Below are 26,387 nucleotides of genomic sequence, written 5' to 3'. Positions count from 1 at the left end.
ATGATCTGGACAGCCCTCATTTGTAATACAAGTTAACCTTTGTTACTATTTTCATAACAAATACCAGACATGAAATCAAGTACTGTATAACGCAATTCCAAAAGTGTATTGCAAATAAATGTCTGGAGGTTATTAATTTGGTTTGGCATAAAACAAAATACAGACAGAGCAAAAAAAGAGTCTGATCCCCAGTTACAGTATGTACATTAATGCAAAGACATTATGGTTTTTGTAGTTTAAAACAATGTTTTACATTAGAAATACAATGCAGATGAATAATTGACTACATTGTGACAGTAAATGTGCTACAGTACGAAGAATGGAGAGCCAGTTACATACTAGAACTAACTGCGCAAGTTCAAAAGCTGTTGATCTAATGGACTGAGAGTCAGGAGACCTACAGTCTGACCCCATCTCAGCTGTGTGACTCTGAGCTAGCCACTTCACTTTGTGCCTCGGTTTTTCCTCTTACTCTTAGGATATGTCTACGCTGCAATTAAAAACCCACAGCTGGCCTGTGACTGACTCAGTTCACAGGGCTCCAGCTAAGGGGGTGTTTAATTGCAGTGTAGACATTTGGGCTCAGGCTGCAGCCTGAGCTCTGGGACCCTCCCACCTCACAGGGTCCCAGAGCCCAGGCTCCAGCCCAAGCCTGAATGTCTACATCGCAATTAAACAGCCCCTTAGCCCAAGTCAGCTGGCATCAGGCCAGCTACAGATGTCTAACTGCAGGGTAGACCTACCCTGAGTCTTTGTCTACTTAGATTGTAAGCTCTTTTGGGCAGGGACTACCCGTTACTACGTATACGTGCAGGGCCTAACAAGTGGGGCCCTGATCTCAATTGCAGTCTATTTGTAGTACACAAATAATAATAATACAAGAACTCCAGATATGGTTCTTTGGTTTGTGTTTTGCAGGCAGCCAGACTAGATCATAATGGTCCCTTTTAGCTTTACAATCTATTAATCACATGGTTAAAATTTTCTTGCTCCAAGCAGTAGCTTTTCCATTGCACTGCACATCACTGTTAAGTCTGACTCTTGTGAATAGGCACAAGAACAGCTGTGGGTCTGCTATTGCAGCAAAGGAAGATATACATAATTATGGATAGGGAGCCCCTCAGATGCATGAATGATTCCAAACCTCATACCTCACATCTATGCATTACTAGATGTTTAATCAGTTCCATGATTTTACTTTCACTCCATTTGCCTATCTTACTTGATTTTTCCATTGGTTAAAGAATTATCCATTCTCCCATTTGCATTTTTGGTGTGGAAAATGCAATTTGTTTTTCCTGTTATGGAAGAGTAGATGGGGTGGGAAGCAGAAGCTGCAATCCCAGACAGGCACTAAGGCATGATCCTAATGCTATTGAAGTCAAGGTCTGACTTTCCATCAATTTAATTGGAGTTGGATCAGGCCATAAAGTAGTGACTCAGTTACTTCTTGTTCTTCTAGGATTGGTCTATAAGAATTGGTGTTATTCAGACCATTTTATAAACCCAAAATAAAATATTAAAGAAGAGGATTGCTGCAAATTGCTTCATATTATGCAAGTTAGGTGAAGCCCTCAGGCAGCTAATACATACCAAAGCAGGCATCCATTGGGCAGATGTGGAAGAGAGAAAGAATTATCCAGTGGTTAGGGCAATAGCCTGGGACTCTGGAGACCAGTTCAATCTGCAGAGCTACCACAGATTTCCTGTGTGGCCTTGGTTCTGCATCTGTAAAATTGGGGTAAATAGCACTGCCCTACCTCATAGGGATGTTGTGAGGATAAATACATTAAAGATTATGAGCTGCTCAGACACTGCAGCTATGGGGCCATGGACATACTTAAGATAGGTGAAAACAGCTAAAGAAGAAGAAGATATTCTTAATCTGGAACAAGTGTCCACACATGGAGTTAATCGTCTACAGATGGAATTGTTCCTAAGTCCTAATATTCCTTATCTAGTTTATAGATGTTGGATGCTTAGTTAAAACTTTGCCAGGACCTGTGATGAAAAACTTGATGGAAGTGCAAAGTATTATTTGTTGTTTTGTATCAGCTACAATTATTTTCAGCTATGTTCTGTGCCATGAAAAATAAAATATTCCTGTATTATAATTAAAACAAAATCAATATTTCTCATCTACATAAGTTCTTAGCATAGGCCACCTTGCTTTGGAAAATAAGTGACTTGGCATTGCCAGCTACAGATATAGATAACTATTCACAAATAATTTTTTAACACAGCTATTTACAGTTCAACAAAGCTAATCAAACCTAAAAGATTTTTCCTCTTTAAAATTAGGAACTGGTTAGTAACCTATTTTCCTTCACAGATCTTTGCTGCCAAATTCAAAACTTTGATACCCACATCATTTCTTTTGTAAAATTACACTTGCTTACTGAAGGGAAAGACAATTAACACAATAGAAGGCTCTCTGCATATGAAACTTGAAAGGCATCCAGGACTCCAAGACATTAACACTGAATATGTTCAGTGACTGAATCATTCTTTAAGAAGAAAAACCCAAGAGATATTCTCTTCCTTACCCCTCCCCCAAATCACTTAAGATGTATTTAGTCACACATTCTGAATTTATAGGTCCTACGTAAAATTTTCCCAGAGTGCCAAAATGACATTTTCAAAGGGGACGTGGCACTTAAGGGCCAGATTTTTTTTTTTAAAGGGTTGGAATTAGTTGCCCTTAAAAATCTGGCCCTTAGAAGCCTAAATCCCATTCATTTTTACCAAGTTGTATGATAGGTTTTCACATAAACATTTTCAATTGGCCCAGATTTACAGTCAACTCATAAGGCTCATTAACTTTAGGACTTGCCTACACTAGGTTTTTTTTAAATGGTGCAGCTGCACTAGTGCTCACCCCTCATATAGACATGCTGGACAGGTAAGTAAAAAGACAGGGGAACTTGGGTAAGCTGCACCAGCGTTATTCACTTTTTTATCTGACTGCAACATATGACTACACTAAGGTTTGGTTGCACTGGTGCAACTTTATCTTTTGTAGATACACCAGTGTAAAAAAAAACAAAAAACAAAAAACAAAAAAACCAACCAAAAAACCCAAAACCCACTACGTCGACCTAGCCCCCAGTGTAGACGCAGTTAGGACGATGGAAGAATGCTTCCATTGACCTAGCTACTATGGTCTGGGAACATGGTGTTCTTACGCTGACGGAAATCCCCTGCTGTCAGAGGAGACGGCATCTACACTGTGGGGTTATCCTGGCATAGCTACAGCGGCATATGCCTACACTACAGCAGCACAGCTTCCTCTGTCAACAGAAGGGGTTTTTTCCTCAATGGCGGCAATCCCCCTCCCCCACAGGCTGCAGCTAGATCTAGGGAAGAATTGTTCCTTTGACCTAGTGGCATCTACAGGGGTCAACCTAACAACCCTGCAGAAGGTGCACAGGTTTTCATAGCTCCAAGCGAGATAGCTAGATCAATTTAATTTTTAGATGTAAAGCAGGCCTTAGAGTAGAATAGAATACCGCACTACACATAGCACTCAAAGTTGTATTGTTGCCATTAAAGGAGACTGGAAAAGCAGTCCTGCAAGACTGAATTTTAACTGATTGGGATTCATTATGTGATTTCATGGCCAGAAGGGACCACTGTCATCATCGAGTCTGAACTCCTGTATAACACAGGCCACGGAATTTCCCCAAAATAACTCCTGGAGTATATTTTATACAAAAACATCCAATCTTGTTTTTAAAATAGTCAGTGATGGAGACTCCACTACAACCCATGGTAAATTGTTCCAAATTGTTAATTACCCTCACTGTCAAAAAATTATGCCTTACTTCCAATCTGAATTTGTCTAGTTTCAACTTCCAGCCATTGGATTACGTTATACCTTTCTCTGCTAGACTGAAGAGCCCACTATTGAATATTTGTTCCCCACGCAGGTACTTATAGACTGTGATCAAGTTACCCCTTAACCTTCACTTTGTTAAAGTAAACAGATTGAGCTCCTTCAGTCTATCACTATAAGACATGTTTTTTAATCCTTTAATCATTCTTAAGGGTCTGCTTTGAACTCTCTCCAATTTATCAACATCCTTCTTAAATAGCTGGCACCAGAACTGGACATAGTATTCCAGCAGTGGTCACATGAGTGCCAAATACAGAGGTAAAATCCCTCTCTACTTTTACTCGAGATGGTATCCCAAGATCACATTAGCTATTTTGGCCACAGTGTCACACTGGGAACTCACGTGCAGCCGATTATCCACCATGACACCCAAATCTTTTTCAGAGTCACTGCTTCCTAGGATAGAGTCCTCCATTCTGTAAGTATGATCGACATCTTGTGTTCCTAGATGTATACATTTAGACATATTAAAATGTATATTGTTGGCTTGCACCCAGTTTACCAAGCAATCCAGATTGCTCCGAATCAGTGACCTGTCTTCATTGTTTGCCATTCCTGCAATTTTTGGGTCATCTGCAAACTTCATCAGTGATGATTTTGTTTTCTTCCAGGTCATTGATAAAAATATTAAATAGTGTAGGGCTGAGACTCAATCCCAGGGGAACCCCAATGGACACATATCTGCTTGAACACGAACCCCTGCTTACAATTATGTTTTGAGACTTGTCAGTTAGCCAGTTTTTAATCTATTTAATGTGTGTTATGTTCATTTTATATCATTCTAGGTTTTTTTAAAAAATCAAAATGTCATGCAGTACTGAATCAAGCACCTCACAGGAGTCCCAGTATATTACGTCCATTACATTTATCAAACTTGTAAGCTCATAAAAAAATATATCTAGTCAGTTTGACAGGATTTATTTTCCATAAATCAATGTTGATTGGCATTAGTTATATTACCTCCCTTTAATTCTTTATTAATCTAGTCCAGCATTTCTCAATGCAGCCACCAGGGGCTTTTCTTGCGGCCACAGCCTCCTGGACAGTGATGAGGGAGAGGGGCAAAGCAGTGGCCCCTACCCCGAGGCTGCCAGTAGGGGTTGGGTCCTGTCCCCGTCTGGAGAGACAAATGCTGGAGGAGCAGGCTGCTAGTGAATTCCCCACCTTCCATAGGGTCCCATCCATTCCCCCTGGCCCCCACTACCTCTCCTGCGCCCCCATCCATTCTCTCCAATGCCTCTGACCCTTACTGCCTCCCTACCCACCTCCCCATTTAGGGCTTAAATTTGTCCCTGGGCTTGCCAGGGCTGAGTAAGTGATATTTGTTAATATCACTTTTCACAACAGCAGACTTACTAGCTAGCAAGTCTTAAAAAAAGCAACCAAAACCACAAAATAAACAACAACAAAGACAAGAACGTGCAATACACCTTATTTGTGTTTCTATTCTGTTTAGGTCCAGTAAAGAAGAGAGACAAGTGTACGTTATTTTTACTACTGAGTCTGCAAAAAATCCCAACATAAATAAATTGGAATGATTTGGACATGTATATGTGCATATTTATTTCTTTGTCTTTCCTAAACTTAATTAGGAATTGTAGTTAAAATTGTAACAGCAACCACCAGCAAGAGTTGGTGGCCGCACTGTAAGGCCACCAAAAAAACCAAACAAACGTTGTAAGACCCTCATATCAGCTACTTCATTATCTTGCCTGGCATCAGCGTCAAGCTTATAATTACTTGGGTCATCCCATTTACCCTTTTTAAAGATTGGCGCAACACTAGCTTTCTTCCAGTCTTCTGGAACTCTCCCAGTGTTCCAAGACTTATTGAAAATCAACATTAATGGTCCAGTGAGCTCCTCAGCCAGTTCTTTCAAACTCTTGATGCAAGACCTGCTGATTTAAAAATGTCTACTTTGAGCAGCTTTAACATCCTCTAGAGATGTTAGTGGAATGGAAAGTGTGTTATCACTAGATGAAACTGCATCATCAGTCTCCCCCCACCTTCCAAATGCAGAACAGAAATATTTATTGAACACTTGTCTTTTCTCATTATTGATAATCCTACCATTCCCATCTAGTAATGGACTAATACCATTGTCGGGTTTCTTTTTGTTCCTAATACATTTACAAAGACATCTTTTTATGTCCTGAATTCTGCTGGCCATAGATTTATTGTGTCCTTTATTAATTTTCTACAATTCCTAACTTCTGGTTTATATGCATTAATATCAGCTTCCCCTTTCTTCCATATTTTTTTTTAATAGCTGCCTTCACTTTCCTTCTAAACCCGGTCAGTTTTTAAGCCAAAAGAACCTTCTTTTTCAGTTGTGGGACTGTGGCTTTTTGGGCATCTAATAAGGTGCTCTTAAATGATTCCCCATTTTTCCGACTAAAGTCTTCCTCCCAGCTGATGTGGCTCAAAATTGTTTTCAGCTTTGTGAAACTGGCCCTACTAATGCATCAAGTATATATACTACTGGTCTGGACTTTATTTTGTTTACACATTATAAATGTGATCAGGTCACGATCACTTGTACCTAAGCTACCATGAATTTTTAGTTCTGTGATCAGTTCCTCTTTATCTCTTAGGACAAGGTCTAATAAAGAATCCTCCCATGTTAGCTGCAACATTTGTTGAATTAGGAAGCCATCCATGATATTTAGAAATTTCAGGCATGTTTTAATACTGGCAGCATGAGACCTCCAAGATATGTCATTCAAATTGAGCCATTTTCTAATGGTTAGATACCTACCAGAAATCAGTGGCACAATATAACATAGCATAATGAGAAAAAATAAAAACACTTGAATGATGAATCCATTAGAAAGTCATTAAGTAGTAGAGATTCTGTCCGACTACTGTTATATTATGCAAAGATTTAGCCTCACTTATAAATCTGTAGTCATTAAAAGATGCTGGGTTATTGTTAAAGAAAAAGGAACACTTTTGTAGGTAATCACACTCTTTAGACGTTCTACATAAAAAGACACTTGTCCCACCAGTGCATTAGCGCAAATCACTTCCCCTCTGTGTGCCTGTTTACCCTCCCACCCTTTGTCCTTGTAATTGGAACATGACCTCTTTGAGGAAGGGACTGCCTTACTGCTGTGTTAACACTTTACATCCCACAACAGGGCCCTGGTCTTTAAATTAAAATACTAAGTGCTCTATTTATTTGCTCTGGTTTTTGGGATATGCTATTAGCATTATCTATCATTCTTGATATTGTATGCAAGAAGAGATGAAGATAGCTACTGCTCTAAAGAATTTATAATCTAAATTGACAGTCAGGGACAGGATACACTGGGAAACCCAGAGGAGAGAATGACTGAGCAAACTCCCATATGTTATGGGACAGTCAGATAAAGTCCCTCACACAAACTTTATGGGCTCTTTTGCCAGCCCAGGCACACTACAGAGCCTAAACCTCACAGTAAGTTCCTCTACATGGCAGATGTATTCTTAATAAGTATCATTATATTGCATTAGTACCTAAAGGCCCTAATGACTTCACACAGGAAATCTGTAGCAGAATCAAGAACTGAATCTCAATCTTCCAACCCCCAAATCCACTGGACAACCTTGTACACTGGAATAATAGAAATGGGATGAAATTTAATAGTGCAAAGTGCAAGGGACTAACAACAAGAATTTTTGTTATAAACTGGGGATGTATCAGTTGGAAGTGACAGTGGAGGAAAAAGACCTGGGTGTACGGGTTGATCACAGGATGACGGTCACTCATCAATGTGACGCAGGCCTAGGATGCATCCAGCGAGGTATTTCCAGTAGAAACAAGGAAGTGTTAATACCATTATACAAGGCACTGGTGAGACCATCTGGAATACTGTCGGCAATTCTGGTCTCCCATGTTTAAGAGAGATGAATTCAAACTGGAACAGGTGCAGAGAGGGTCTATTAGGATGATCTGAGGAATGCAAGACCTACCGTATGCAAGGAGACTGAAAGAGCTTGGCTTGGTTAGCATAACCAAAAAAAGCCTGAGGGGAGATATGATTGTTCTCTATAAATACATCAGAGGGATAAATAGCAGGGAGGGAGAAGAGTTATTTAAGTGCCAATGTTGGCACAAGAACAAATGGATATAAACTGGCCATCAACAAGTTTGGGCTTGAAATTAGATGCAGGAGTGAAGTCTAGAACAGCCTTCTAAAGGGAGCAGTGAGGGCAAAACATCTCACTGGCATCAAGACTGAGCTTGATAAGTTTATGCAAGGGAGGTACGATGAGACTGCCTACAACGGCATGTAGCTGATCTGCGATGGCTAGCAGCAAATATCTCCAATAACCGGTGATGAGAAACTAGATGGGGAGGGCTCTGAATTACTACAGAGAATTCTTTCCCAGGTGTCTGGCTAGTGCAGGGGTCAGCAACGTTTCAGAAGTGTGCCCCGAGTCTTCATTTATTCACTCTAATTTAAGGTTTTGCATGCCGGTAATACATTTTAACGTTTTTAGAAGGTCTCTCTCTCTAAGTCTGTATTATATAACTAAACTATTGTTGTATGTAAAGTAAACAAGGTTTTTAAAATGTTTAAGAAGCTTCAATTAAATTAAAATGCAGATCTTATCAGTTTAGTGCAGTGGTTCTTAACCTGGGGTGCACGCACCCCCTGGGGGTGCAAGATGCCCTTTCTGGGGGTGCGAGACATGAGAATTTTTTAGAAGGTAAATCATCGAACATACAAATTAAGCACAGGCACATAAGTACAACTATTTTGTTTCATCAAACCTATGTATTTATTAACTTTATACATTTTTTAATGATTACGGTAATAAACAGAGTTTTTAAGTTTTCAAGCTAATTGTAGTGTAATTTTTGATAAGGGCTTCAGAGCGCTGGGCCCAGGCCAGGAGCAGAGCCCTGGGCTGCCTGCCAGTACCCAAAACCGGCAGGAGGGCTGAGCAGAGACAGAGGCCCAGACCACGGCTGGCAGAGGGCTGGGCAGCTGGAACCCAAGACCAGCCGTGAGGTGAGCAGGGCCGGCAGCTGGTATCCCAGGCTGGCAGCAGGCTGAACGGGCAGATGGCCGGGACCCCAGCTGGCAAGGGGCTGGTGGCCAGAACTCCAGACTGTCAGCGGGCTGAGCTGGGTGACAGACAGAACCCCAGACCGGCAGCAGCTCACCCACTGCCGGTCTGGGGTTCTGCCAGCTCCTGTCAGCCAAGGTCCCGGCCGCTGGCCCCATTCAGTCCGCTGCCGGCCAGGGGTTCCGTTCACTCAGGCCGGCAGAGGGCTGAGCGGGGCAGAGGCCAAGACCCCGGCTGGCAAGGGGCCAGCGGCCAGAACTCCAGACCGTCAGCGCACTGAGCGGGGCCAGCAGACAGAACCCCAGACCGGTGGTGGGCTGAGCGGCTCAGCCCGCTGCCGGTCTGGGATTCCGTCTGCCGGCTCCTGCCAGCTGGGGTCCCGGCCACTGGCCCAGCTCAGCCTGCTGCCAGCCTGGGGTTCTGTTCACCCAGGCAGGCAGTGGGCTGAACGGGGCTGGCAGCTGGGACCCCGGCTGGCAGCGGTGTGACAGTAAAAATTGGCTCACGTGCCACCTTTGGTACGCGTGCTGCAGGTTGCTGACCCCTGGGCTAGTGGGTCTTATCCATATGCTCAGGGTCTAACTGATCACCACATTTGGGGTCGGGAAGAAAATTTCCCCTGGGTCAGGTTGGCAGAGACCCTGGGGGTGTTTCACCTTCCTCTGCGGCATAGGTCATGGGTCACTTGCAGGTTTAAACTAATGTAAATGGTGAATTCTCTGTAATTTAAAGTTTTTAAATAAAGATTTGAGGACTTCAGTAACTCAGCCTGAGATTATGGGTCTATTATAGGAGTGGGTGGGTGAGGTTACGTAGCCTGCATCATGCAGGAAGTCAGACTAGATGATAATGATGGTCCCTTCTGACCTTAAAGTCTACGAGTCTACTGCCTTTACACAAAAGCCTCCAATTAAAGTACCGATTAAATCCATAAAAGACTTGATTCCTTCCAGGACATTAGCATTACTGATAAAAAAGTAGTAGTCAGATCTGTCTCCCAAAGTTTTCATACAGACTGCTGTGATTTTAATTTGTTTTAACTATCTTGATAGCATCCCTTTAAATTCAGTACCGTAACTTGCAAAACAAAAGGGCATGGTATCCAATCCTATTTTTGAAACGTAGTGTGAAAAGACTTAATTCAGCAGAGGACGAACAAGTGCCAAATGTGGATCCAGACTTGGAATTGAGAAGTCCTCAAAATAAGCCCCTCAAAAACCAATGCAGCTGAAATTTTAATAAAGGAACCACATGCAGATAGGTATGTTAGGCAAGTGGGATCTTACTGGCCTAGTCTGTTTCTAATTGTAAATCCTCAACTGTAAGACTGACTCAAGAGGTGTTCTTTAAATACCCTGTATGACAACCACTTATTTATTTCTATTGCAGCAGCACCTACAGACCCCGACCCTGGATCAGCAGCCAACTATACTAGGCACTCTAGACAAATGGTCCCTACCCCAGAGACCTCACAGTCTAGCATTAGACAATATGCACAGGTGAATAAACCAGCAAATGGGGGTGAAAGGAATAACAGCAGAACCAGTATTTGAATAAATCAGTAATCAAGGTGGTCACCTCCCTAACCAATTACAGGGGGCTAGACTGTCCTTAGCCCTTAGTTGGCTATGTGGAGCCCCATTTCTCCCCTACTTGGCTGAGGAAAAGCTGCCCAGTTTGCAGCTCCAGCCATGTGGAGAGGTAAAGCAGTAGCTGCGTGCCTGATATGCCTCTTGGTGATCAAGGGGGTGGGAAGGGTATGGCGAGATACAGGGGGGAGGAGCAGACCCCTACTAACCAACCACAACAGTTGGCTGGGTGAATAGAGTGGGAGCAAACCTCAGCCCGAAGAGTAGTGAAGTGACTTATACCCTACCCAGAGCAAGGAGAAGGGCGACTCAAAGGCAAAAGTCCTTCCCGTTGTTCCTCCTGCATTGTGCAACTACACACCACCTCTTACTCTGCGCTGAGCATAATGACTCATTCTAGCCCCAGGTTTGTACTGAACACACTTGTGGGAAAAGTTCTTCTGTTTAAAGTTAACATTCTGAGAGCAGCAATTTCAGTTGTATAATTAAAAACTAACAGAGCTAAGAACACTTTGTACTTATAGCACCTTTCAGCCAATGATCCCAAAGCAGTTTACATCCAACTGAGTAAGCCACAGAGGTAGACCTTATTATTATTGTTTGTCACCAGAGTTCCTTCCCCCAGGGACCACCTAGGCTCTGGGTGGGATCCCAGTACTCACCCAGGCTCTGCAACATCCAAGTGGTTCTCCCACTCCAGCTCCAGTCCTAAGAGGCTCAGCCCTACAGTTGCCTTCTGGGATTGTCAATGAACAGAACAAAAGGGGAACTGACACAATGAACCATCCCGAAGTTGAGCTAAGGCTACAGCCCTAAACTGAGTTCACGAACAGAGAGGAATAATCCTCTATCAAGATGAGTCAGCATCAGGACAGCCTGCTAGCCAGTAGGCAAGCCAGTCCACCAGCCCTTTCTTCCTTCAGGGACCATCAGGCAGCAGTCACCTATTGAGCTCCTGTCTTCGGTCATCTCTCTCCAGGAAATGAGACCTAAAGGTCTACTCTCCTTTCTGGTCTGCCCTTAGCGGAGCTCTGTTTCTCCCTTTTAGGCTCCTCCCACCATGTCTGACATCTCACAGGTGTGATGGGGCAGGACCATCTAAACCCAGATGAGCTCATTAACCCCATGTTGCTCAGCATAGGGTTTGTATAGCTCATTACATGTTTTACAGGTGGATACCTGAAGGCACAGAGAAGTGAAATGACTTGCCCAAGATCACATAGTAAATCAATGGCAGAGATGGGAATAGAACATATAATTCTAGACTCCTAGGCTCTTGCTCTAATTTCTACATACTGCTGTGAAACTACTCCATACAATGCATAGCACTGATTCATTCATGAGGGTTGACATCATTGGCAATAATTTGCTTTGAAAATTTCAGGCCTACAAGGTAGCTAATCTGGTTTAAACTTAATCTTTTTATTAGCAATTTGGTTTTACGGATCACTAGCTATTCCTTCTTTGTTCTCTGTCTTCCTCTGTAATTTTCTCAGCTCCTCTTTGATGCAAGAGGCTTTGAATGCAAAGACACACAACATTTGGTTGCTAATTGAAGTAGAAACTTGCATCAGTAATCAGCAGAGTGGACGGTGAGAAACAGTTGAATTCCAGACCTCATATTATGCTAGTTACTAATGTATGAAAGCTCTTGTAATTTTCACCAGTTATCCAGCTTAGAAATAGATACCCGTATGGTTACGTCAAATCACACACTAAAATATAATTTGAGAGAGAAAATTAACTAAGTTTCTTGAAAGGCTATGGGCCTGGTTTTCAGAGGTCAATTCATAGATCCAGTGAAGTCAATGGGTCTGAAAACTAAGGTCAACATTTGCAGTACAGTTATGCCAAAGGACCACTAAAGGAACATGATATGCTTGTTGTCTGATTCAGTGGTCTGTAGAAGAACCAACCATTCCTTCTTTCCCTTGTGACAAGTTGCCTTTGTAAATTGGGGTACACAAGCAGACAGCCAGTCAACTGAGCCTTGTTTTGTTGTTATTCAGAAGGAAGCATTTCGAAGCTTGAATCAATTAATATGGTTAACCTGGTCTCCCTGTCTCTTTCTAGATGACAGATTATAAGACCCAAATAGTGAGCTGGCTGGGAAGGCAAGGGATTCAAAGCTTCTTCTAAATAAGTTTATTCTTTTTCAGAGAAGGGGAAGGGGGCAGAAACATTTAAGAAATAAAGGTCTGAGTGAAGCTGTTGGGCCTCTTTTCTGGTTTCATGAGGAAGATGGCAGTTGCAAGTTGATGTAGAGGAGTTTCACAGCTCCCAAGATGCATGAACCCAGTGGAGGATTATGGACAAATAATGCTCAGTCTCCAAAGCCCTCAACCTGTGGCATGCCAACAAGATCTAACCTTGTATTATTCATCATCTATATGAATCGTACTGGCTGAAGAACACTAGATTGACATTTTCAATTCTAACAATCTTTGTCAGCTCCTCTATATTACAGAGCAGGATCAGAACAGAAGTGAGGATATTCAAAGCTGAACACAGCAACTGCCTCTGTTAGCACTGATTTGGTTTTGGCAGCTTTCTTGGTACCGACATATCCGTAGAATGAAAGACTAATGAATTCCATACCACCTTTACCATGGAATGCTGCTACACGGCCAGCAATCACATGGGTATCAGTGATGGACACAAACTGAATATCCAGCCAGACCATCTTAAGGACCTAGCTAGAGATCGATCTGCAAGGAAGCTATGTCCCATCTCCAAGCTTTCTCAATGCACCTACATGAGGAACAACTGGGTAAATCTGAATCCAGGCAAGACTGGCAGGAAGAGAGAAGCACTTCAAGTACTACTGCTCATGGTGACAAAAAAAAAAAAACACGCACTTCCAGAGGATGGAGTGCATTCGTCTGGCCACTGAGAGTTTATAACAGGGGTGGCCAACCTGTGGCTCCGGAGCCGCATGCAGCTCTTCAGGGGTTAATATGCGGCTCCTTGTATAGGCGCTGACTCCGAGGCTGGAGCTACAGATGCTAATTTTCCAATGTGCTGTGGGGTGCTTACTGCTCAACCCCCTGCTCTGCCCCAAGTCCTGCCACCATTCCACCCCTTCCCCCAAGACTCCTGCCCCTTCTCCCAAACCTGCCATGCCCTCGCTCCTCCCCCCTCCCCACCAGAGCCTCCTGCACACTGCAAAACAGCTGATTGTGGCGGGCAGGAGGCATGGGGAGGCGCTGATTGGCAGGAGGCACTGGAGGCTGGAGCGGGGTAGCAGATGGGGGACTGCTGACATATTACTGTGGCTCTTTGGCAATGTTCATTGGTAAATTCTGGCTCCTTTTCAGACTGAGGTTGGCCATCCCTGGTTTATAACAATACTTACCTCCTTTATAAAGTGTTTTGAAATCTGTGGATGAAAGCACTATATGAGAGCTAGTTCTTGCTATTCAAAAGCCCAGTAAAAACAACTAAAAACAGGCAAATAACATGGAATTAAGACATGCAAGGGATTTATAGAATGAATGAGTTTGTCTATTGTCTTTAATTTGTGAGAATGTTTAGAATGGACAGACACCAGTAAAGACACGAGAAATTAGAGTTAATGTTCAGTGAAACCACTTGCTGAAAATGTAATTGAATAACCAGGATACAAATTCATACCGGGAAAGTGCAAAACCGATTGGTACTGTCTGGCCCTGTTTACACATGTTGACAGTAGTGGGTCTGCTGAATTAGAGCTGAAGACAGTTTGACTAACAGGATGGGACAAAATCACTGTCAGCACCATTGCAGAAAGCATTCTTGAGAAAATCATCATGCTATCTACAAGTTCCTGGAAATTGTTTTGCCCCATTCACAAGAGTAGTTGAATTGTTTACAGCACTTCTAAATAAGTCCTAAAGAATTTAATAAGGATGAAATCAAAAGGGTTCTTGAGAAATGTTATAGAATTGCATAAAAATGACGCTGAAACTCTACAGAATTTAATAAAGAACAAGATACTTTCTACAGACCTTTTTAACCATTCCATATAATTCTTGAGCAGGGATATAACTATTAAATTCTACAGGGTAATTCAAAAGATCTACAGAAAGTTTATCATGACAGTTCTCACCAAATGGGTCAGTTTATTAGTATAGATGGGGCTTATGGACTAGTTGCAATACTAGTTGCAAAAACCCTGGAAACTATTACTATTTTAAACGACACAGAGGATGCCGTTAAAATTTAAATAGCAAGTGTAATTTATTATGCCTATATTTAGACTGTATACACCAGAGCAGGGTGTACACTATACTGCACTAATGTTCAATTTTTAAATGGCACTCACTCCACTGCAGGGTAAATTGTTTGATTGCTTTTTTTTCCCCAAGGCTCATATACAACTTCATCATTTCCCACTCTCTCTGGACTAGTGTATAGCAGTGGCTCTCAATCTTTCCAAATTACTGTACCTCTTTCAGGAGTCTGATTTGTCTTGCACACCCCCAAGTTTCATCTCACTTAAAAACTACTTGCTTACAAAATCAGACAAAAATACAAAAGTGTCCCAGCATACTTTTATTGGAAAATTGCTTACTTTCTAATTTTTACCATATAATTATAAAATGAATTGCTTGGAACATAAATATTGTACATCCATTACAGTGTATAGGATATAGAGCAGTATAAACAAGTCACTGTATGAAATTTTAGTTTGTACAGACTTTGCTAGTGTTATGTAACCTATTGTAAAACTAGGCAAATATTTAGATGAGTTGATGTACCCCCTGGAAGACCTCTGCGTACCCCCAGAGGTACGCGTACCCCTGTTTGAGAACCACTGGTATATAGCACAGTGCATGCTGGAGTACTACATTCTGAAGAGTACTGGACTGACAATAATCACCACATGAGGTCATTTTTATTTTTGTACTAAGGATTAAAAAGATAGTTCCAATCAGCTAACAAATATGACACAATCAGTAAAGCCTGAGCAAAAGAGCAGACTATGGGAGGTGGTAAGGGGCCATGCACTAGCCACTGGAGAAGCACATACTATTGCGTTTTAAAGGAATGCAACTTTAAATCCAGTCAATTAAAAACAACATTGATGTGAAAGTTCTTTCAGGGGTTACACCTGTTTCCCAAAACCCCAGCTAAGTTTTGTGATTACACAAATATGTTTTCCCTATTTTTCAAAGTGTTTTTCACTCCCCCATTGATGTAAGCAGCCAGGTAAACCGACTAGTCAGGGGTAACTGTAAAAGCAATTATATACAAAGTGCTCTCATAGGTACAAAGTAAATACACTGGAAACAAAAGAGAAAATATTCTCACTAATCTTTCAGCTACCATCATTTTAAGGCATAAATACTGTCTTTTTGTTCTGTATTTGTACAGCGCCTAGCACAATGGGAATGTTGGTCTGTGGCTCCTAGACATTAAGGTAATACAAACAATCAAACAAAGGAGGTAAAAAGGAATTTAGATGTGATTTTAAGTTGATCATGTCCCTTTAAACTTAGCCTCTCTAGCAGTAAGTGACTCATTCCAGATGCAAAAAAATTAAGAAACTATCAGCTGAGACATAAGAGAAAAATGGGACACAAAACCATGAGAGATACCCTAGCTGGATAACTTTTTGACCAATGTTTCTAATTACACACTTTGTGATAGAGGTAATTGAATCAAACCTCTGACATCTAGGTGCATGCTGACTGCAAGATGGAGGACTGAATTCTCATCCTCCACATACATTACAGAAGAGCTGACTAGGCCATTATTGGCTAGGGATTAATTATTTGATATTTGTACAATGCCAAGTGTCACAGTTCAGAGTAACTGCCCCTGTATTTCCCTCCACTTGTTCAGTAAGGGCTCCCAATCTCAGGCTACAGGCGGGAAGCTGGAAGCCTTTCTTGGGTGAAGACCTACATCTCACTCTCTTCTGACCACGATATGTGCAGGCTAAACAGTTCCCTGCCTTCACTATGTTATTCCCAACAAAGACAGTCTGCCTAAATAGACCCGCTTGCTTTCTTTTCAGCGACTGACAACAGAGTGATGGCTATAGGTAAAAGTTACACCACAGTTCTTTCTATGCAGGTATTCTCAAGGTAAAAAGCATTACAGAAAAAAACATATTTTAAACAATAAAAGAACCTACATGCAAGCTAATAAATTTAACGGAGTTAACCACAACCCTAACATGGATTCTGACAAGAGTAGTCCTTCAATCCCCACTTCGAGGGAGTTCCTATGGTTACCAGTTCATCACAGGTTTCAGAGTATCAGCCGTGTTAGACTGTATCCGCAAAAAGAAAAGGAGTACTTGTGGCACCTTAGAGACTACCAAATTTATTTGAATATAAGCTTTCGTGAGCTACAGCTCACTTCATCGGATGCATTCAGTTCATCACAGCTTCAGCTCACAACAAGCACATTCATGACAAGTTTACTCCACCCTTTTAGACAGATCATGGGTCTTTGATCTGGAGTTCCCAAAAGTAGATACACAAATTCAGCTGGAAATAAGGAATACATTTTTTAACAGTGAGCATAATTAACCATTTGACCAACTTAGCAAGGAGCTTGGTGGAGTCTCCATTACTGGAATTTTTAAATCAAGATTGGATTTTTTTTTCTAAAAGATATGCTCTAGTGACAAATTGTTTTGGGGCAGTTCTATGCCTGTGTTATACAGGAGTTCAGACTAGATGATCATAGTGGTGCCTTCTGACCTTAGAATCTATGAATCTGTGACTAACTGCATGAGTAAGGTAAGCAAGAATTAACCCCTAATGAATCAATGACCTACTAGGGTAGGGAAAAGCCTATGTCCCTATTTTAGAATAGCCTGAGAAACTCTGCCACTAACCAAAATTAATAGAAGGAAGAATGGTCCTGTATTATTATTTAATATTTATATTATGGTAGTTCCAGAGGCCCCAATCATATTGAGACCCATTCTGTTGTGCGTTTTACAAACACAAAAGGTAGACAAGGTCTCTGTCACAAAGAGCTTCCACTCTCACTCTCTCCAATCTCTAATGAAATATAAAGTATTAAAAATTAAGGCCAATTTAATGTTTTTTTCTGAACTCAACCTGCTGTTACAATGAATAGTTTCGAACAGCTGTCATTAAAAGCCAGGACTAGCCAGCAGGTGCTGCATTAACTGCCATCATCAATTAGAACTCACTGGAAACAGAGTTTATTTACAGAATATGAAGGTTCTGGGAATTCACTTGTGTGTGTTTTAAAGAATTGCATATGATTCCGGTAGGTTGCTCTTGAAAATGAGTGCTGCTTAATTAAATACTATACTACAACGTTTCCAAACAGACAGAGCACAACTCATTATTTCTTCTAGGGTGCCCATCATCATCTATTATGAAATAATGTTAACTATAACTTTCATTTCTAATGTCCTGCTCATTCAGCTTCTCTTCTTCTTCCTTGAAGTCACAGGATAAAGTGAAATGGAAAATTTCATTGGCTTAGAGCCACTCACACACCATTCATGGACAGACATAACCCTTGGTAATCCAGCAATGCTTTAAAAAAAATTACAGATTAAAATAAAAATACTATCAAAGGAAGTTGGTTAAAAAAAACCTGCAAAAAAACGTAATCAGGCCCTCCTTCCCTTTCAGAAAGACCCTGATTATTTTGAAATTTCAGCTGGAAATAATCAGAGAAAAAAAAATGATGAAATATTTCCAACAAAACCTTTTTCTCCTGTGCCAAAACACATTCCATTCTCCTCCCCACAAAGTCTGTCCCAACAGATATTAACTATATAAAACTTTTACATGTATTAAATGAACTGGACTTTTTGATATAGACAAATGTTTTTAAAAGGATGTTTTTGTAACATTTCTTTCCCTCCAGTCACAAACCAAGGCAAATTTTAACTCCCACAGTCTAGTACCTATTCATATCACAACACGGAAGGCAAATACTGTAATTCAGTTTGTCTACATGTCAGACACAGACTGCTTTAGGTGCCTTTGCAGACATGAACACTGAGAAGCCGATCCTGTGTTTTGGTTAAGTGAGCATGCACCCACAATGTACATTTCAGCAATGACACTGGATAGGACCAGTAGATAAACTGCACTGCTTGCTTTTCTTGGGGGCAAGATGAGCAGGCCCTAGAATGTTGCAGTGTTAACGTTGGTTGGTTTTAGACTGTAGTGAAAGAGATAAAAAAAAACCTGAAAGTATCAATTGATCTAAGAAGGAAGAAAGTTCGGGAAATATAATTAGAACTAGGCAAAAAGTGACATTGCCATCTATTAGTAGTTTTCCATTTAATACAAGCCCTTTATTAGCACCCTCAAGGTACCTGTAAATTGCAAAGGAAACACTCTTGCTGTCAGCTTAACATTCATATCTTTCTCAAAGATAATTGGATGCCAGAGCTAGCTGATTTTACTGCTGTTTAAAGAAACAGTGGAAAGAACTGAGGAGATGATGATTTCTTTGTTTTCAAAAGCTGCTTAACTCTGGAATGCAGTTTGTTTTTTAATAACAGTGCAAGGTTCAGATAATGGCCCATTAGCAAAACACTTATTTAAAAAATTCAAGAAAGCAAATACAATTAATATTTGTATTTACAATAAAGCCCAGTTTCTGATATAATGAAATAGCTACTACAACTCAAAACATAAACAATGGTGTTTTCACAACTGATAATTTGCTGCCCTCTTCTCCACCTTGCAATGACAGAATTCTTCCCATTAGCATTTCCAGTTCAAAGTGTGCCTCACAGCCTTCCCCCATTGTTGCCCAGTCCTGCAATGAGTGCTGGTCAGGCAGACTCATGCACATCAGCCTAAGTGACATCAGTGGCCCGGGTCTACCTGCAAGAAGCTCACTATAGAGGGTTGGAGGTCTAAATTCTGCACACACACAACACACAGAACACCCACTTATGTACACCCAGCAAACAAAAGCCCTGTCAAATTCTCAGCTATGAATAGCTTGACTAAGATGACAGACAAAGACACACAGAAAAGTTACTGTTCTCTCTATTTAAATAGTTGAGAGGTATTCAAATGCTATGGTGATGGGGGCCATATTTATAGATAAATGTATTGTCAACTCCAAGCATTCACAAATCATGAGCCAGGCCTGGGAGAAATGTGGATGAGGAACTGACCCCAGCATGCTTGCTCACCTCTTACAGGTTCACGCAAAAGACCTTTCTGAACACAAGAGCTTTTCCATTCCGCAGCTTATAATAAATAAAAAAAATTGGGACAGTTTATTTATGGTGGGTTATAACCAACAAGCTTATTTTTTTTAAAAAAAAACATTTTATTTGCAAAATTTCAAGTTGATTGTGTCCTTTCTAAATGCCAACCCCTTTTTTCAGCCAGTTGAACTGACCAGTAATGTAGCAGAAACTCATACAGCTGACACCATTTCTCAAGTAGGTTCCCAGCTTCCCTTGATCAGTTAGAATGCAGAGTAGTAGCCTAGCTGTTATAAACATCTCTCCACTGCCTGCTTCAGGAATATTTAATTAAATATAAATACAAATACATATAAATATAGTTTTCACCATAGAATTCATTTAGCAGGCAAAAAGGGTCTTTCATATATATTACTTGTATAGGTAGCCTGCAGTGCAAAGTGAGTACAGCAGTCCTGCTGCAGAGGAAAGGAATTTAAGTTAACAGTGATTGTTTTGTAAATAACAGCACTTCCAGTACACAGCCATTCACATCTTCACAGCGCTCTGCAAACCTTTGTAATTTGGCATGCCATACCGAAAGGACAATTGGAAAAAAATTATAATTAAAATTGGGAAGCCCACACTGCCACAATTCAAAGCACTGGACTATTCCGGCTCCAATGCTCAGCACACGTGCAGTTGAGCTCCAAGGTCAACTTTAAAGGGAGATAGAGGGTGAGACATGCAGGGTAATGAGACAAGCTGGAAAGATAATGTGTGTGGGCAGCTATAAGTACAGCAGGTGATAGTCACAAGGTCATCCATCCTTTGAGAGCACTGGTCGGTAATCTTAGCCCCTCCCCCAGCTGCCAAGCCTTCCCATGTGCCACATTGGCAAACATCCCTGACCTCAGTTCCACTCACATCTCTCAGCTGCCAACTTTGCCTCATCACCCAGGGACAAGCCCCCTTCACACACTCTCCCCATGACTCCAAACCTTCCAATCCCTCCACAGTGGCAAAATCAACGGCACTTAGCACTTTTATAGCCCTTTCTGATCACCCTAGGCACAAACTGGAAGACACGCTAACATTGGATTTCCAAGAAAAACCCTTCTCTGGAAGGGGAATAAACAGAGAAAGCATGTACAGGGATCATCTGGAAGTTTAACGCAAGACTGTGCTATGCAAGAGCAACGACCCTATGTACCCAAAAGTCAACAACTAGATTCCAAGTATTTTAGAAACTGAACTCAGTATTGCTTCAGTTAACAACGTTTACAAGTCTGACTCAGTTCCAGAGGCATAGGGAACATTCTCATTTTGCAACAGACCTCAGGAAGAGCAAGAGCTGCTACCCCTGGAGAGCCCGGAGACAGAAAAACCAGCCTCCAGCTTAGTATTTGTCTTTGCAAAGCCTGAAAAGCTTCAGTTAGGAGCAAAAGGGAAACTATATGTGAGTTGCTTACTTCAGACACCACAGGTACCACCCTAATCCTTAGAAAAATCCTGACAGGATCTTTACAAACTACAAAATAAGCAGGACCTCGTTTAAACATTTAATCTGAAAGGACAGCGTCAGGGGCAGCGCTTCAATGTCATGCTAATGTAACTGCTGGAACTGATCTAGATTCCTCAAGTAGAGCTTTTTTAGTATTTCACCACCTAGCCTGGAGATAAAGGCAGTCTTTCACTAAAGCAGTTTTCAAATATTTGTTTTGGGGACTATAAAAGTAGAAAAGAAAAGAGAAAGATCTGTCCTTAAATGGCAGGAGCGTGAGTGTTTACATTTAGGGAATCTGCATGATTCAAGTTAGTTTTCTCATTGCTTTTAATGATACGTTTACATGTTTTAGACGGACATTCTGCTATTAATCAGTGTATCAGGAGTGTTTAGAAACTATAGTAATGGGGGCTTTAGAAAAGAGTAGAATAATAAATACTCGTAAGACCAAAAACATCCAGACAGTTGCTCTTAAGTACTTATAGAAGTATAATACTGTTGTTAAGGCAGATTGTGCCTTTGGAGACCTGGGTTCAAATTCCGGCTATGCCACAGACTCCTGGGTGACCTTGGACAAGTCGTTTAATTACTCTCTGTGCCTCCATTCCCTATCTGTACAAAGTGGTTAAAATCATTCCTTTCTCTTATTCTTTTAAGTGGTCCATTTAGAGTGTGAACGCTTCAGAGGCAGAATTGTCTCTTACTGTGTGTTTGTACAGTGCCTCGCACAATGGGGCTCTGATCTCAGATGGGGCCCTCTTCAGGCTACCGTATTATAAATACAATGCATTTTAATAACTTACACACAGAACTAAAAGGAGAGAGGTGGGGAAAAGGGAAGGAGCAGATGAAGATAATCCTCAGAAGCCTATGTCCAAAGATGGACCCAGACGCTTTGTGATGAAAAGTCTTTAAAAATTAATTTAAAATGTGTTGGGGCACTTGAAATAAGTCTGCTGGGGAGGGGATTGATCAAATTACTGTATTTAGTGCTCCAATACTACAGCAGTGAGCACTACAGAAATACCATAAGTAGATAAATGTGGCAACAACTGCATCGGCCTGTTCACACACAACCTGGGTGCACTAGTCCATTTATCCTTACTGTTGTTTTTTCCCCTAATTCTTATCACCCTGGTGTAACCCCTCCTCCTCCCCGGAGCCTGGAAACACATGCTTTTAAAGAAGTATTCATTATAAGCAAGCAAACTATTGTTGTCTCGTATCTATGACATTCAATAGCAGCACTGAGGCAGCCCATCATCTGAAAATGGCTCAAAAGCGAATCCTGTCCATGGTTTTCATAACCTCTGGAGACCAGCTTGTTTCAAGGGCACAGGATTGTCATCTTCCTCCTAGAGAGGACATGTGAGGGGCAGAGCCTTCCAAAGCAATTCACCTTCCAGCCTACAAACTATTGCTATGCACACCCCATGAACTGTAACACACAATAGGCTTCTTATCATCACCTGAACCACATACATTGTTACAATAGCTCAGTGAGAAATCACCAAGTATGGGGACCCACTATTTCATTAACAGGACAAATTCTGCTCTCTAAAGCAGCTTCCACTGAAATCAATAGGAACAGAATTGATATAAAAGAGATATATAGCTGCATTAGAACCGGACATCAGCAGAGACCAGTTTTACTTTAGGTAGACTACATTTTATGTCTGTTCAGTGGCCTCTTGATATCTGCATATCAACATGACAACGACTGGCATTGTATGAAAAACAACTTAGAGCAGTTATCAAATTTATATGAAAAGCTGTAACACATATATACACAGACATTTGTGCACGTGTATCTTTTTCTCACTTTGAATGAGCTATTCCAGCATTACTTGATCCTAGCGACCCTACACATCAGGTTGTATTCACTGGTCCCTTACAAATCCCTAATTTCAAGCACTTAACTCAGTGATGACGATTAAAAGCCACTCATACCTAGTATGACAAAGCCCAATGTAGCTAAAGCTGGAGGTCTCCCTTACAAAGTATTTTTTTCTACAGTCATTTCAGAAAAGTACAAAAAACACAGCTGATTTTTGGGGAGAGTCTGATTTCAGAAGGCATTTTGCTCTCCAGCAAAAATATATAAAATATTTAAAATACAAAACATGTAGCACAGCCACACACAACTGTGTTTGTTTTGTATTAGAGCAGAACCTCAGAATTACAAACACCAGAGTTACAAACTGACTGGTCAACTACACACCTCATTTGGAACCAGAAGTACACAATCAGGCAGCAGCAGAGATGAAAAAGAAAAAAAAAAAAAAAACCTATGCAAATACAGTACAGTGTTAAACGTAAACTATTCAAAAATAAAGGGAAAGTTTAAGAAAAAGATTTGACAGGGTAAGGAAACTGTTTCTGTCCTTGTTTCATTTAAATTAAGATGGTTGAAAGCAGCATTTTTCTTCTGCATTGTAAAATTTCAAAGCTGTATTAAGTCAATGATTAGTTGTAAACTTTTGAAAGAACCACCATAACATTTTGTTCAGAGTTACGAAAAACCTCCACTCTCGAGGTGTTTGTAACTGAGGTTCTACTGTCTATTGTAATCTATCCTACTGTGTCAACACATGTCTATAGACTGCCAGTTCTCCAGGGCAGAGATCTCCTTATTTGTTTGGCACAGTTTACCAATTATAAGTTATACTTATGGCACTATATGAGCCATAAGTAATATGGAACCTGGGGCCAGATTTTCTGCTTCCATTTGCCAGACCAATCTAATCATCTGTTTAGTGCAGTGAAGATCAGGAGAGTTTTGCACTTAACCAAGTACATATCCATATGTGGATTTAGGTGCATAAACTTTAAGTAACCAGTGTTTCAAAATGTTGGCTACTACAGGTGTGTACTATTTCTCTCAAGGCTGAAATTCCCCTAGCAATGCAGGGGCTGTAGAAGACCCTCAGCGTAGTATTTCTGCCTGAGTTTGGGCAACTCACTTAATCTCTGTGTCTCAGTTATACCACTGCCCTACCTAACAGGGGAGAGGTAAGGACACATACATTAAAGCTACTAAGGTGCTCAGATACTAGAGTAATGAGGGCCATATAAGTACCTAAAATAATGAAGACAGATATTGTAGCCACCATGATTCCATTGTGCAAAGTGGCTGAATATGAAGGAGTATTTGGTGGAAACAGGCTTCATGCTGGTTCATCACAGGCAGGCAGGCAGAGGAGTGTGGCATGTTGCTATGGATTGTCATAGGTCAGTGATGCCATAACCCATCCATTTTTCACTGGGGTGGACCCTGCCTCTTTCCCCTGAGGCCCCACCCCCTGGCAAGGCCAACATGGAGCCCAGGCAGTTGTGGGAGCCATGCGGACCCTCCACCTGCCCGTAACGTGGGGAGGCTTAGAATAGCCCCTGGCCCATGTCCCCGCCCCCTGGCCTCCCCGCCTGGCCCAGGGCAGGTGGAGGTAAAGGGTCCGTGACTCCATGCCGACTCCCCACAGCTGCCTGTGTGGCTCTCCCCGACCCAGCTCTGGCTCCTGGAGGGGCCCTCGGAGCCACAGCCTGACCATGATAAGAGCTGCACAGGCAGCTGTGGGAGCCGGGGCAGACCCTCCACCTGCCCACAGTGCGGGGGCCCCACTGAGAACAGCATCAGCCTATATCCCGGCCCCCTGCCCAGGGTGGGTGGAGGGTCCACCCCAGCTCCTCACAGATGCCCGTGCGACTCTTACCATGGTCAGGCTGCAGCTCCTAGGCCCCCCCCCCCCCGATCTGGAGCCAGGTCGGGGAGAGCTGCCTGGGAAGCTGTGAGGAGCGGGTCCATTTACCTGCCCTGGATGGGGCGGGGGTGGCGAGGACATGGGCAGGGGGCTACTTTTTCTTCCCCCAGCCCTGCTCTGGCTTCCAGCTTGGCCAGGGCTTCTGGGGGGAGAGGAGGGGTGGGGCCCCCAACCCCCCCCCCCACTTTTGGAAAGGCTCTGGTGCCCCTGCCATAGATCCAATGGCTAAAAAATCTCACATATGGTGTGAGTGCAGAGCACAGCTCCTATTCCAAACCCAGAGGTGGAGTAATAGCCGCAGAAGAGCTACTCTAAGCTTTGAGTCTGCCCCTAAACTGTTCCCCTGCAATCAGGTTTTGTCAGTTGGAGGCAGAGGAATCTCACCCTAACAACATTATTGTGACAAGAATACACCTCACTGATTTCAATGGAATTAACCAGGGTTCCCAGCAGAGTTAACCTAGGTTTTTAATTTTCCCCAAATGGATTGCATGGTAACAGCAACCATCCCAATGTAATAATACTACAAAAGCATAAAGTGTTTCTAGCATAACAGAGCAAATTTTTCCTTTTTAAATTAAGTATACGTGTCTGAGCATGAAAAGGAAGTAAATCTTGTGATGTAATCCAGATAGTCACATAGGAATAGTACCAGCCTCTACTAGACAACATGATCCCTATTCGCACCTAATTATAGTCAGCTGTGCTCTGGTGTGCCTAACTGGTGGAGATTATAATCCCTTGGTTGTTGTCTGTCACAATCTTTTGAGCGTATTTATGTTTGAAAATATGCTAATCAAAATACAGAATTTAAATATTGTCCACTGTGTCACACTCTGATCATAGCTACGGTTGCATGAAAAATTAGCTTGAGAAATCTGATCTATGGGAGGGGAGAGTGTTGTAGCATTCTAAACAAACAAAACCACCTGGGTCTTGGCATTCCACAGATACTTGGTGTAAAATGCTGGAAACTGATGAAAGTGGTACTCCTAACTCAGCAATACAGGATTGGGTATGCCTTTGCCTTCTGCATTTAACACTGCTTTAACTCCACTGGCCTCAATGGAGTTATTCCAACTGCACACTGGCGGAAGTCCGGAGTCGGGTTATCACAGGTAAATCTGGCTGTGTGTGTAAAATTTTGCATGCAAATGCCACATTTCTAGACATCTGTTACTAATAGTCTATACAAATGGGTAGAATACATAAAAGGCAATTCATAGATACTGTTTTCCTAGTCTTTTGAAAACAACTGGTCTGTTTGGCAACTAAATTTCAGTTACAAAACGTAAAAATCTAGACAAAATGATTACAGACAATAACGATTAAGCCTATTACATTTCCAGAGAACAGCAAGTTAAATCTATTATGTTTACACATTTATTTCTCCAAGTATTTTGCCATCTTTGTAGACCTTCAAAATAATTCGGTCTTCAGCTGC

The 26,387-nt window shown here is 41.7% G+C and overlaps 1 protein-coding gene across 3 annotated transcripts in view; it reads right to left on the bottom strand.

Moving 5' to 3' along the window:
• The window catches only part of GHR (growth hormone receptor), a 209,417-nt gene that overhangs the window by 161,339 nt on the left and 21,691 nt on the right, over window positions 1–26,387 (bottom strand). Inside the window, exon 1 of one of the 3 annotated variants that reach the window (XM_074952512.1) lies at window positions 19,682–19,726. The exons of the other annotated variants lie outside the window; for them this stretch is intronic. The gene's annotated coding sequence lies outside the window, so the exon portion shown is untranslated. Of the gene's footprint in view, window positions 1–19,681; window positions 19,727–26,387 lie in introns of those variants that run through there. 3 annotated transcript variants of the gene reach the window in all.

Source organism: Natator depressus, chromosome 5 (assembly GCF_965152275.1).
Source record: "Natator depressus isolate rNatDep1 chromosome 5, rNatDep2.hap1, whole genome shotgun sequence".
NCBI classification, from domain to species: Eukaryota; Metazoa; Chordata; order Testudines; family Cheloniidae; genus Natator; species Natator depressus.
The sequence above is the reverse complement of the archived record's forward strand: the minus strand, read 5'-3'. Positions and strand labels throughout refer to the sequence as shown.